This window comes from Heptranchias perlo, chromosome 2, assembly GCF_035084215.1.
Source record: "Heptranchias perlo isolate sHepPer1 chromosome 2, sHepPer1.hap1, whole genome shotgun sequence".
In the NCBI taxonomy this organism is placed as follows: domain Eukaryota; kingdom Metazoa; phylum Chordata; class Chondrichthyes; order Hexanchiformes; family Hexanchidae; genus Heptranchias; species Heptranchias perlo.
This window is the reverse complement of record NC_090326.1, coordinates 66,415,487-66,430,613: the sequence shown is the minus strand read 5'-3', so window position 1 is coordinate 66,430,613 and position 15,127 is coordinate 66,415,487. Positions and strand designations below refer to the sequence as shown.

The following is a 15,127-nucleotide window of genomic DNA, read 5'->3' as shown; positions in this document are numbered from 1 at the left end:
GAATGTAGAACGCGCTACCACAAGGAGTAGTTGAGACAAATAGCATAGATGCATTTAAGGGGAAGCTAGATAAACACATGAAGGAGAAAGGAATAGAAGGGTATGCTCATAGGGGTAAAGTAGGGAGTGAGGAGGCTCATGTGGGGCATAAACGCCGGCATAGACCAGTTGGGCCAAATGGCCTGTTTCTGTGCTGTAGATTCAATGGGCGCTAAATTGGGCCCTGTAGCACCCGTTGTTTCAGCGCTACACGGCCTCTCCGACATCCAAGATGGCGTCTTGGGTGCGCACGCACGTTTCCAGCGTGACGTGCACTGGACGCCATCTTGGTATAGGAGTTAGCACAGGCGCTGATAACAAACGCTGGAATCATGTAAAGTAGAGAGAAAATGGCTTCAATCAGTGTGCAGCGCTGATTTAAAGTGATAGACACCATTTTGGGACTTAACGCTCAACTCAACGCACAGTCTTAACCCCGAACATCTTGGAGTGCCAGGAGGACCCCCCACCAGTGCTATTTAAAGGGACCATGCAGGATTTACAGGTTAGTGGTTGGATTATTGCTTTTGGCTGCTTATGCATTTGCAACTGTTTTTGGAGGTTTCCTAGACTTGAATACTAGGACGCGGGGACATAGCCTAACATTTAGAGCCAGGACATGCAGGAGTGAAGTTAGGAAATGCTTCTACACGCAAAGAGTGGGAGACGTTTGGAACACTCTTCTGCAGACGGCAGTTGATGCTAGCTCACTTGTGAATATTAAATCTGAGATTGATAGATTTCTGTGAACCAAGGGTATTAAGGGATACGGGGCTAAGGTGGGTATATGGAGATAGGTCACAGGTCCACCATGACCTCATTGAATAGTGGAACAGGCTCAAGGGGCTAAATGCCACTGCCACTTGCTGCCTCCTGATATGTGCCAACTTCTCCTGCAAGAAAGCGGGACATGTGTCTGAGTGGTGTGCCTGTCATGATTGAATAGCTGCCAGTGTGTGTGGCCTATGAGTTGTGGGTGGGTGGCATGAAACAGCGGTAATGTGTAAGGGTGAGAGGAAGCATCCGATTGGAAGAGTTGAGTACTGATGGAAAGAGTTTGTTGGTATGTGGGTGATGGGGGATGTAGTGCGTGGTGCAGTTGGTATGAGACGCCACTTGACAGTTAACCTCACTCACCTTGACCACTCATGTCTTCTTCCTGCACTGCATCTATGTTTCATGATGCTGTGCACCTGGCATTGACGTCGTCCCCCGCTGCCTCCCACTGCCTTTTGGATATATGTCTGGAGGGCCTCTTGCCCCCCCGCACCCCCACTGCGGATAGAGGATGTCCCTCCTTCTGTCCACCTCTTGCACCCAAGGTCTCTAGTGCATCAGCAGAGAACCTCGGTGCACGCACTCTCGCAGGCCTGGTACCAACTCAGATCGGCAGATTGGTGAGGTCTGGTGTGCAGATTGGAGGATGTGGAATTTAGTAGTTTGCAACCTTTATTCAATGTTTTAACATGCTTTAACATCAGTGTGTAAACATAGGGATGGGACCTGCATCTGTGTTTTACGTGTGCGATGTCTGATCTCCGTTCAGACTCCGTGCAGACAGTAGACTGTTATTTTCAGCAAATAACAGGTACCAGCTACCTTTAAGAGATTTCTAAGAAACATCCTCCCTTTAAGAGATTGAGCATCCCCTGGTGGTGGGAATTGTGAATTGCATTGATTCCACATGCAAGGTCTGGAAAGGGACTCTGATTGCAGGTAAGTCCTCGGATGGGTCGAAACTTGCGTCCTGCCTGCACAGGGGCCATTGGGCGTGGGGTAATAGCACATCATGCTACCTGCACCTAAAAACGGCTCCTATCCAATTTTTGTCTCATGGTAACTCAATGTAACAAATTAAGATCAAAAAGCCAACTTTCACAAAGTAAAGCTGTTGATCACAAATAGGTTTCAAAGACACAGAAACTGCCTGATGAGTTTACTTCTGCACCAACGACACTCCTCTGACACAAGTCAGTGAAGAAGGCCTGACACAAACATGATTTCTGGCCAGACCTGTGAATGCTGGGTCTTGATTTGTGCGGAAATTCTGCTTGACCCAAACCTGTGCCTTACAATAGAGGGTTGGAGCCCAGGGGAGGGAATTTCCACGGCAAGAATTTCCTGCCCTAGTCTCCCTACTGCCAAATGTCCTGAATGTCGGTATGAACCCAGTCTACGGGCTAGCTCAGTGACACAAATGGGATCCACCTGGGGGACCAGACCTGGGTCCTGGCATGGACCATGAAAATTCCAGCTCATGATTCATTTTGGACCCCTTATAAAGGGGACTGAATAGGCTGAAATGGAAAAAGTGCCATTGTTCTCACCCTCTCCCGTCCCATTCCCCAGCGGGTGCCCACGATGCACTCATAGTGACATGGGCACTCTCTGCTGGCATTCGAATTATGTGATCCCGTTCTGACCCTAGATACTCTGGTGGGATCAGGAGAGAACACCATTGGCACCCACTCTGCCGCACATCTACCTGCAGAGTAGGACCGGAACAACTACTGGTGCCCAGAGAGTGGTGGGCTGGCCTGCACCACTTTTTCAAAACACAGCCAAGGATCAGCCAATGGGACAGTTGCAAAGGCTGTGGACAGATGTCACCAGGATTCAGTTCCCACTTTAGGTCTTGTTCACATAATCTAATCTGATATTTCAGTGCAGTTTTTGCTGCATTAACATAGACACTAACTGAAAAATAGGAACTGATGCTACTTACAGTACAGACACAATGAGGAGCTAATATTGCAATCAAGATTGTACCAGCTCTTTTTTAAAAAATGGATCTACATCATCTATGTAACTAATTAGTCAGAATTACTTCAGGCTCCTTTAATCCGCAGTGTTCCCTTTTCAAGGGGTGCTGTTACATCTCAGGTAATTAACCAGAAGCACATATGCCTGCGTGTACACATACATTTCTGCATAATCAGCTCTCCGTCTCATATCCCGCATTTGTTACAAATATACCTTACCACTGGAGATACTGGGGGAAAGTTCCTTGTTTGCTATGTGTACTGAAATCTTAAATGGAAATATAAACTACAAATAATGAACAGAGAGAATCTTCCTCTAGCTGTCTCCGCAGTGCCCAATCACTGATAAATCCCAGAATTTTCTAGAGATTTTGGGGTATAACTTTGGTGATATCATGAATACTAATTTACAATGTAGCGGGAACATTACTAATCATCTGAGCCCAGAAATGTTACTAGCCAAACTATTAATACAATCTTTAAATATTGAAATTTCTTATTATTGTTATACATTGCATACTGTTCCATTTGTGAAGCTGGCCTATAGAAGTCATCTGTGTTATAGCTTCACTCATGGAGCAATCATGATATTCAATGGGATCTTCTATATAGTGATATTGATGCTCTGCTGCTGTGGTATTGGTGTGATAGATTTTGTATCTCACTTATAAACACCACGAACACTGTAACATGCCTGACCCAGTTATTGCCTCACTATAATTACTGGGCTCTAGGGACACAGTACGTTTCTGGACATGTCATTACAGGAAATACTCTGCTCTGATCAGTAAAGAAATCCAGCTGTTTTTCTAATTTTGTATGAAAAAAATCCATTTATGTATTTTAATGTTTGTTTTCAATTCAATATAATATCATTACATGAAAAGAATCCCACAAATTTAAACACAGAGATGACGAATAACCTCCTTATAACTTGTGAAATGGTGTCAATCTCTACTTCACATTTAATAATATTTTAAAATAAAAATTGGATATTTCCTGGGGCTTTTTATGAGTGGTCCCCAGCTGTCCCATTAAGGATCGATGGTTAGGCCGCTCAGGGCCTGGTACAACTAGGTGGAGATGCACGGCGCGAGCTCCGTCCATTTGTACCTGAATTTGGCATTCGGCGTCCCACAATCCCTTGGACCCTGAATCATATATTTATAAAGGATAACACCTGCTTCAGGTGGGAGCCCTGGACGACTAAAAGTCATATGGGCCAACATGACGTCTTGCACACTTCTGGTCCAGATCGGGTGCAACAGATCACAATGCGAAATTCGGAGGCCTGACGCTCATTTAACGAATGCAAAACAGGCAGCCATAAGTTGAATTTCTCCCCCAATGTGTGTACAGTGTCACGTTATTAAGGTTCTAGTTATGCTATGTGCTTATCCCCCAATTTTGACCTCTTCTCTTCTGACTTATTATGGGATAAAATTCCATTGTCATAGCAAACTTTTGGTATCTTGCTTAAGTGGCTGTTCTTGATGTTTGAGTGTAGAGACTGAATGGCAGCAGACTATTTGATTGAGCAGAAGGTGTTACAGTTCACTCTGATCCTGTGCTCACTTGATGTCCATACATCTGGAAGTAGCTGAAAATCTGTGGCCCTTGTAAGGGGCAAGCACTTCTCAGTTCTTTTTGAGGCGGTGGGGGGTTGGAGGGGAGGTGGGAGACCTGCACACCCCCTGGAACCAACAATCTGCACTGGAGTTTCCGGCATGTTGGTGTAGGTTGTCATCCAGATGTGTCACTAGTGGAACAGGTACCTCCTCTATTGACTCCACGAAGGCAGGGTGAGCAGCAGTGGTTCAGGGCAGACGCATCCCGACACTTATGCCGGGAACTGCCCCCCCCCTCACATGGATGTATAGCCTTATGCACTTTACAGTGGGGATCAATGAATATCAATCAAAATCCTAAATGATTTTCCCTGCTTAGCCTGTGGTTATTAAGCTCAATTGTAGAACCTTAGTACTACTATCCCAGCTGAGATCACCTGAATTATGCTTTATGTTAAAGTAGGGAACAGAGAGCTGATTTATATCAAGTGGTTCCACTGTCCTCATTAATATACCACGTGGAGCAGCAGACAGCCACTCTGCTTTGTGGTCCTGGGAAAAAATGAGTTAGAGTAACGTAATGAATCTTAATTTAATTACAGTGAGGATACAACTTATAAAGCAGTGGAAAAGATGCAGTTTAGATTCACTAGGATCTTACCAGAGATGAAGGGCTTACAGTCATGAAGAGAGACTTGCAAAGTTAGGGATTTTATTCTTTAGAACTGAGAAGATTAAGGGGTGATAATGGTCAGTGAGATGCACTGAGAGGCACAGATACTCATAAAAGGAATTAAAGCAGAGGTTACACAGAAGATGGTGTCACATTTCTGAAACTTTTGACCATTTTTTCAGATAAAGGATCTAAATATGAATTATTTTAAAATTTGATTTTTAGTTAACACTTGCTTTAAAGGAGTTAATTCACAGTACAGCAGGACCGTCAGGTGTATACAGCCCTGATTTTAATGCAGAGCGGGAATCAGCCAGGCAGGAGGTGAGGCGACGCCAAATTCCCCTGACCTCGGCAGTGTGAGGCCGGGAAGATTTTATCGCTCCCAGTCTGAGTTCTCTCAGCAAGCTGTCCGCCCGAAACGGGTGGAAAGCAGTAATTGGTGGCAGCATAATTGTAGGCAGCAGGAGACCGGCAGCCAAGACCAAAGGAACAGGCATCGGCACTTGGGTAAGTCACGGGGAGGGGGTTTTGGGATGGTCATGCATTCGGGAAGTGGGGGAGGCCGGGGCAGAGGAGGTCCAAATTTTCCTTGTGGGGTCCACAGTTAGGAAAAGTAAAAAAAGTACCTGTTTCGGCCTTTCCTGGTCCTCTTCCCGCCATCTTCACCTGGCGGGAAAGCCACAATGGTGCCACCGCTCAGACCACCAGTTATAATTGAAGTTGGGGCCTGATGACCCTCAGGGTCCTGATGATCGGACCCTCACCTGCATATTTGAAGAAGGACCCCGCTGGCTTCAGCCGGGCTTCCGAATCACCCGCTCAGAAGAGCAGGTTAAAATTCCAGCCAGCGGAAAAGGAGTGGGATGTCGGCGGGTAAGTCATCCGGCCGATTTTAACTACCTAGTTGCCCAGTTTCCGCTGGCGGGAACACGAACACCAAACGTTAGTCATACAGTGAAGTGCTGCTAGAAGATTAACAAAAGATAGGAGAGTGCAGTTAGAGAGGTTCTACCTTGGGCTGTCGGGCAGAATGCAGAGGAGTTGAGGAGTTGTTCTGTTTAAGTCAGGAGAGGGTCTAACTACCAATCCTTGACATTCAACGGCATTACCATCACTGAGCTCCCCACCATCAACATCTTGGGGGTCACCACTGACCAGAACTGGACCAGCGACATAAATGCTGTGCTAACTTGAGCAGGTCAGAAGCTGGGTATTCTGCAGCAACTAGGTCACTTTCTGACTTCCCAAAGGCTCTCCGCCATCCACAAGGCACAAGTCAGGAATGTGATGGAATATTTTCCACTTGCCTGGATGAGTACAGCTCCAACAACACTAAAGAAGCTCGACACCATCCAGGACAAAGCAGTCTGCTTTTTTAAAATTCATTTATGGGATGTGGGTGTTGCTGGCAAGGCCAGCATTTATTACCCATCCCTAACTGCCCTTGAGAAGGTGGTGGTGAGCTGCCTTCTTGAACTGCTGCAGACCATGTGGTGCTTTTTGTAGTGGGATTGTACAACTGAGTGCCTTGCTAGGTCATTTCAGAAGGCAGTTAAGAATCAACCACATTGCTGTGGGTCTGGATCTTGATCGGCATCTCATCCACCAGCTTAGACATCCACTCCCTCCATCACCAGTGCACCGTGGCTGCAGTGTGTACTATCTACAGGATGCACTGCAGAAGTCGCCAAGGCTTCTTTGTCAGCACCTTCCAAACTCGCGACCTCCACCACCTACAGGGGCCAGGACAGCAGGTGCATGGAAACAACATCACCTCCAACATCTCCAAGTTACCCTCCAGGCCACACACCATCTTGACTTAGACATATATTGCTGCTCCTTCATTGTCGCTGTGTCAAAATCCTGGAACTCCCTACCTAACAGCATTGTGGGAGCATCTTCACCACACGGACTGCAGCAGTTCAAGAAGAAGGCCCATCACCACCTTCTCAGGGCAAGTATGGATGGGAAATAAATTCCAGCCTTGCCAGCGACACCCACATCCCAAGAATGAATTTTTTAAAAAAGTAAGATGACCCACTGAAGTGGGAATAATGTAACTTGTTCTTTATTTTATATCATTAGGTGAATGTAAGTTGCACCGATGAAACTAAGTGACAGATCTTACATATTACTTCTATACTTTTCAGCTCACTGTGGAATAAAGCAACTTGTGACTTGGACTAAACTTTGCCTCAGCTTAGTGCCAGAGAGATTGAAGATATATATATGTGCGAAAGACAAGTATTCGGCCCAGGTCCAGATCACAAGGGGATGCTATTGTTATATTCCTGTACATCACCTGCGCACTAATAAACTCGTGGGTCATTTATTGCCATGGACAGCCTGGAATCTCCATGCTTATCACTTAAGTTGATTGACCCTGGATGAGAATTTTTACACCTATTTGAGTTCTCCTCCCTACACCACTCCCCCTGCTCCCGGAATTAGTTATTACATTTTGAGTTTATTTTATAACATTGCTCTTTATTTATTGGTTCTTTGTGTTTATTTTATGTATACTTTAATCTAAATATCTTTGCCAGAATTAACAACTGCTGACTAGCAAATCAGGATTGTACATTATATTCAAATACCGTGGCAGGATAAGTTGAGAAGGTTGTTAAAAAAGCATATGGGATCCTGGGCTTTAATAATAGAGGCATAGAGTACAAAAGCAAGGAAGATATGCTAAACCTTTATAAAACACTGGTTAGGCCTCAGCTGCAATATTGTGTTCAATTCTGGGCATCACACTTTAGGAAGGATGTCAAGGCCTTAGAAAGGGTGCAGAAGAGATTTACTAGAATGGTATTAGGGATGAGGGACTTCAATTATGTGGAGAGACTGGAGAAGCTGGGGTTGTTCTCCTTAGAGCGGAGAAGGTTAAGGGGAGATTTGATAGAGGTGTTCAAAATCATAAACAGTTTTAATAGCGTATATAAGGAGAAACTGTTTTCAGTGGCAGATGGACTCAGATTTAAGGTGACATGAGGAAGCATTTTTTTATGCAGTGTTTTATGATCTGGAATGCACTGCCTGAAAGGGTGGTGGAAGCAGATTCAATAGTAACTTTCAAAAGGGAATTGGACAAATACTTGAAGGGAAAAATTAACAGGCTATGGAGAAAGAGCTAGGGAGTGGGACTAATTGGATAGCTCTACCAAAGAGCCGGCACTGGCATGATGGGCCAAATGGCCTCCTTCTGTGTTGTATCATATTATGATACAATGATCTACCCGAATGTCAATAATGAACATCTCAGTGTTTTCTCCTGGGGTAAAGGACCAAGAGCCCACTGTAGTATGAAGTACAGCCAGATATTTTAATCAGCTCTCAGTTCCCTTCTCCAGTGCAGAACAGGCAGGAATGTACATTTTCATAAGTAAATAAAGGACATTTTAGGAATGCAGGCTGTCTCAGCCAATCGGATCATTTATTTTGTTTAATCTCTATGAATAAAACATTGGCTGTCTCTGAGTCAAAGCTGCACAAAATAATCAATTCTTCAATAACTTCAGTTAAGTTTGTAATACATTGGACGCATCCTTAAGGCTATTTTATTTCTTTACAGTTCTAAAGATCAGCAAATTGTGCTTTTTCAAGATTTAAAATGAGATTGTGACTCCAACTCTTTCCTGTTCTACCTTTTCACAGTAGAACAAATCAAACTTTTGCCCTCACGTGAGTTTTCTATTTGGTTGAAATTAATTTATGATTTTGATGGCATTGTGGTAAAAAAATGGCTGATTTTTAAAGAACACTCCGAGTTCAATAACTGGCTACACTCAGTCAGGTGAGTTTAAAGCAGATGCATCTGAGTGATTTTTCTCTTTTATTTGTTTAGTCAGCAGCCATTCAGGCTCTTTATACAACGTTTGCTAAACATGTGTGTTTTTCTTAAAGTTTCAGCTAGGTTCGCTTAAAAATCAGCATATGTTTAAAATGCTGAAATGTGGAATAGATTATTAGCTGAAATGATTACATGCTTCACACACTTTACTAATACAGTAAAATTTCATATAACTAAAGTGTTTGGGGACACAAAATTAAATCAGTTAACGGGAGCTGAGCTGAGTGTTATATAGCAAATACAAATGTATCAATTGCAAAAGAAAAGTCTATACACTTGACACACGTACACTTTTAAAATGCTGTTTTATTATCAAAGAACTATTATTACAGGTAACCACTTTTCAATTAGTCTTTGAGATCTTGAAGTAGTCCATAATTTTTTTTTTGGCTCTCATCTGTGTTTTATCCCCGCACAGCCTCCATGCGCAGTTGTCACACCAGAGGAATTTGCGGACAGCCTAAGTCGGCTTGATGTTCTAGTCACATCAAATATTTTTCAAAGCATTCAGCCATTTCAGCAACACTAGATAAGAAAGAAAGAACTTGCATTTATGTAGTAAATACAGCAGCCAATTTACACACAGCTAGAGCCTCGAACTACCTTGCTCATCTTCAAGTAGTAGCATGGGAATATTTCCATCTATTTGAGCAAGCAGACAGGGCATCATTTTAATGCCCCATCTGAAAGACCACACCAACAATACAGTACTCTATGGAAGTATCAGCCTAGATTACATACTCAAATTCTGGAGTGGGACTTGACCCTGCAACCTTCTGACTTAGAGGCAAGAGTGCTACCACTTAGCTAAGCTATCACATAAGGTACAGATGACAAGATGGTTATCAATTTCCTCATCGGCATGATGTGTAATGTCCACTTCACTCTGATTGCTCACAGCTTCCATGGACTTCTCTCCATTGCCAAGACATTTCAGGATCTGGAGCTTCTGTGAAATATTCAGTTAGAAAGAAAGACTTGGATTTATATAGTGCCTTTCACAACCTCAGGAAGTCCCAAAGCACTTTACAGTCAATGAAGTACTTTTGAAGTGTAGTCACTGTTGTAATGTAGGAAATGCGGCAGCCAATTTGCACACAGCAAGGTCTTACAAATAGCAATCTGATAATAACCAGATAATCAATATTTGTATTTAGCCATTATTACTAAGACACCTAGATTTGTCAAATCTGCATTCATTGTAACTGAATGCATTCATTGTCACTGAATTTCAATTAAAAAAGTAATTCATTTTATAAAGTACTTGAGAAGATTTGACATTAAAAGGTGTTATATAAATATTATTAAATTAAAATACTAACCATACCTAAAAATGCTGATTGTGAGTGTGAACTATGTTGCATTGCAGATTGTGGACTGGTTACATTGACAACATTGTGAACACATTTTTTCTCCTGTATTTTCAAATGCACTATAATTTCAATGAAATATGAAAAAATATGAAAATGGTAAAAAAACATGCGTGGTCTAAAATGACATTTGCGTTTGGGGGAGCTACAACATACTGTCCCTCTAATGGGTTTGTGTCTGATACCAATGCCTAGCATGTCATTATGGGAAGGCACTAAACAAAGGCACTTCTCTGAAAGGAGAGAGATGAAAAAACTCAAGAGATATTAGAATTCCTACTGACCAGTTTCATAGCACCAAAATTGGAGGTTTAGAAGCTGGTGTCTCCTCCCACCGTCTGTCTCCACTGTGCATTACTCACCAAAGAAAGGAAAAAGCAAAGAAAACACTAGAAAAGGAAGGATTTAACCCTAACAAAATCCGTTTGTAATTTTTGTAATATGAATATATACAAGGGGGTTCTACCACCTGTATTTTCTGAAAATTATAACCCTGGTAATTATAAATTTGTATAATAGATTATGCAGATTATTCTGTTGCCACTTCACATTCACAGTCCTATGGCATACGTGAGGTTACCTGGTTTTTAATAGGGACTCGGCAGGCACTGATGCTCCTGATGCAGAAGGAGCAACTTACATAGAATTATACAGAATTTACAGCACAGAAACTGGCCATTTGGCCCAACCAGGTTATGCCTATGTTTATGCTTCATACGAGCCTCCTCCCACCTTACTTCATCTAACCTTATCAGCTTATCTTTCTATTCTTTTTTCCCTCATGTACTTATCTAGCTTCCCCTTAAATGCATCTATGCTATTTGCCTCAACTATTCCATGTGGTAGTAAGTTCCACATTCTAACCACTCTCTGGGTAAATAAGTTTCTTTTGAACCTTTCCTACAGAGAAGGAGAAAATCAATTTACATGCATGTTATTATAACGCAAAATTGGCAGTTAAACATGCAGAAAAATTCTTTAATGTTAACCATAATATTTTGTACTGACCACAAAATATATAGCAGCCAACATCTGCCTCAAAAATATAATAAAATAAACTCAACATTGACAGTTGGTTTCTTTGATAATATAAGGTTACATCCTGCACTCAGGAGTGAAATACAGACATCCATCAAATCTTTTTTTGGGATTGGGTTTGAATGGCCACCAACGCTTGAGTCATTCATGCATGCATTAAACCAAAACCAGCTTGGTACCACAATCAAGTGTGTCATTCGCCCTTAACCATCCATTATTCTCTAAATATTTGCTTTTATCTGTCAATGACAGTATCATATTAACCACATTATTTGATTAATGACGCACAAATTTACGATGTGTACTGCAGATGTGTTTACATACGCTCAGCTGGATTACTGCGGCTTTCATTTACAGCAAATGGCTTAATGCTGCAGACTAGAAATTGTTTCCAGAACATGAAGGCTACGTTCCATGTAAAATATACATGCACATCCAGTTTCTTGCCATTGCAGTTGAAAAGAATGCAATAATAAGTTAAAAAAAACAATTTTTCTGCACGTCAAAGATTCGACAATACTGAGCTGGGAACAGTCAGAGAATTTTACAAAGCCGAGATGATGACGAGAGATGAATGTTTCAATACAACTTTGTTGTTATCTGCAGTGCTTAAACTGGACATTGGATTTTGTTCAGGAAATGTTATGCACTGTGCATGTGTTGATCTAAAGTTGTGCAGTACAAAGCCAATTAAGAAGGTCATGGAAGCTTTAAGAAATTCCTCATGCCTGCTTCCCACAAATATTCAGCTCTAATATCCCAATTGCTTGCTTTGATGATCGAGAAGCTATGAAGATAATAAAGGACTAATATTGCCTGAATTGTACAATTACAAAACTTACGGTATTAATTTACCTTTCTTAGCTTACATGTATAATGGTAGATATAATAAAGGGTTGCTTATAAAATTTATTAAGATGAATGAGATGTTAGTTAAGAATATTTGCTAATATTTGTGATATCAAATTTTCAGAACTCAGTGACCCTTTTTTTTAAAATCATTTTAGCTACATGACATTCAAATCATTAGATGACTTATAGCAAAGCATCAGGATTAGGACAAGCTTATAGCGCATAAACAAAAACAATTAACAGTTTTCATTATGTTACATGGAACTACTAATGTAAAGTACCTTAACATTTAATGGTGAGCTGGATTTTTCTCTAGCTTTAAAAATACATCACACTCCCTTTGCTTCAATGTGCCAAGTAGTGGCAGAATAGTGGATTAGAATTGGGTCACAGCTTCCTTAAGCAGCCACTCAATATCAATATAATTCAGCCATACTATCATCCGTCATATCCATGATTGATCACAATATTCTACCATTGTCCTTCATACCTGTATTTAATTAAATATTCCACTGCTGTCCCTCATACTTGTGATTGACCACAGCATTATACCACTGAACATAATATTACACCACTGTCCCTCATATCTGTGATTGAACACAATATTATTCTACTGAATATCTTACCTGTGATTGACCACAGTGTTAGATGCTGATCTTGAAATCCTTTGATTGACCATATGTTATGTCACTGTGACTCATACCAGTGATTGACCACAAGAAGGAGCTTGCTCTAGTGGCTTTAGATAGCAACACTGCATGTATTTTCATGAAGATTACTCGTGGTTGGGATTTATGATGAAATCGTAAAGATGTTTACTATTTAAAAAATAACAGGTTTAAGATTTTGCTAACAATACCAATCAGGAGAAGTCTTTATTAACACAATTACAATGTCGCTACATATTGCAACCGGAAGAATTCTTACTCTAGTGTTATATCATTATCCCTAGTGCTTGTGATTAACCACAATGATATAGCGCTGAATCTCGTACTATTGTGATCACTACCTGTGACTGACAATATTGTATCATTATCCCTCAGCCCTGTAATTAACCACAATGCGATATTGTGATCGTTCATGTCTGTGATTAGCCCCACAACATTATACTTGAGTTAGAATGTTGCATTTATTCACATGATTTGGAAATGATCATACTCTCCTGTGCTTTTAAATTTTCCATTTAACACCACTATACCCCCAAGCTTCTAAACAATATTATTGTAGCCATCTGCAAGTACAACTAAATGGGATCCTTTCGTACTGCCAGTAATCACAACATGCACATATGCCATAGATGTGCTCCAGTGAGCAGTCCAGTCAATTCTCTACAGTTTATTATAGGTAAAATAATAATGATGTGAACTTTAACTAAATGTTATTGAAGATTAAATAGACCCATTTTGTCCAACACTCAATGGCAGCTGCAAGGCACCATAGTTTCAAGTGAGTAAGATAGATTATATTAAATAATACAGAGGCTAAAATACAAAAATAAAATTAATACATTTCTTTAAGAATTAATTTTCATTAGTTACATGTTAAATTGAGAATGGGTGTGTAAGAGTAGGTGAACAGTTTGGATTTGACTTGTGAGTATCTGTTTGGCAAAAAGATGGCTTCTTATATATTGTTCTACTTATTTTAAGGAAACGTAATGTAGCACCAGTTAATTAAAAGAGCACTGCAGGGAGACAGAATGGAACAGTGGGTGAGAACAATATCCTTTCACCTTGGGAACTTGAGTTTGAATCTAGGCCAGACTGATGGGATAAAAGCCTTTTCTCTCTGACAGCTGTAAAGAGCCTGAATGAAATGAGTTTGGGCAGTCTCGATCCAGTTCCTAGTGGGCGAGAGTCCGCAGCACAAAATTGCCCATAAATCAGCACCAATTAGCACCAAATTGGCAGTCTCATTCAGAAAGGCTAAAGAGATGGCTGCTGTGGGAAATGGAAATGTCATTTTGATGCAGTAGTGGGTGCTTTTCTGAGAGTAGGGTTACAGCTCATTTTTGGGCCAGCGGCAAATCCAGCTTGTGACTTTGAAGTGCTTAATGCTGACAATGAGTGAAAAACCATGCAAGCTTTTCTGTTACTCAACAAAAATAAAACATGCCTCACCTTGATGTGCAAAGTAAAAATATTTTTGCTACATCTGGATTATTTCTGTAGAACCATGTTGAGAATGAATAAGACTGATGATTCACGAAGAGGCCAAGAGCATTATTGGAAAATGGCAGCAATAAAAGTTACATTTCTAAGCATCATGGATATTTTCTAGCTAAACCTGTACATGGAAGAGCCAATTACATGATCTATGCTTGACTGTCCCATGCACCTTTATGCAGCACAATTCCTATTGCTAATGTCCATTATACCAGTTTATGCCTCTGAACAATACATAATACAAGATCCCCTGCTATATACTGTATGCCCAGACTTTGGCTAGTTTTCACATTTCATACCTTAGACCAATTTCCCAGAAACATACAGGCAGCTCATCTGAATAGCACCAGATTTAAGTATCATCCCTTATTATTTGTGCAGCTGCGTTGCACTTTAACTGGTATTTGAAAGCCTCTTTCTAGTAGCATATTACCATAATGCAGTATTTAAAGTTTCTGTAGTTTTTTTTCTAATTCCAGCTGTGACACATTAGTTAACAACTCACCCATAGGATCTCAGCATAATGCTCCATTCCCAGTGGGACTAGACAGAAATATGTGCAAAAACAAACTTTGTTGTTCTATGTCAGTAGTAAATCCCATGACCTATTCACTTAGTGCTGACAGGAATTATTTTTTGTAGTGCACCTTTCAGCCTCGAACAGCCATCAACCATATGTTGGAGTGGTCCTTTGGGTAAGTTTATCATTAACAAGCCACAGCTGGAAGTACAAGAACCCCACAGACTAGAATGACATCGCACTAATTGACAGAGACATCTCACTACTATGTGGAATAATAGGTT

General features: G+C 41.1%; 1 long non-coding RNA gene across 1 annotated transcript; it reads right to left on the bottom strand.

Annotated features, from left to right (window-relative positions):
• Nucleotides 1-9,186: 9,186 nt before the first annotated feature.
• On the bottom strand, nt 9,187-12,934 carry LOC137333701 (uncharacterized). Its single transcript, XR_010965966.1, has 2 exons — nt 12,785-12,934; nt 9,187-9,423 (listed from the first exon to the last, which is right to left on the bottom strand). It is a non-coding gene; the product is annotated as an uncharacterized lncRNA (long non-coding RNA).
• Between the last annotated feature and the right edge of the window lie 2,193 nt (nt 12,935-15,127).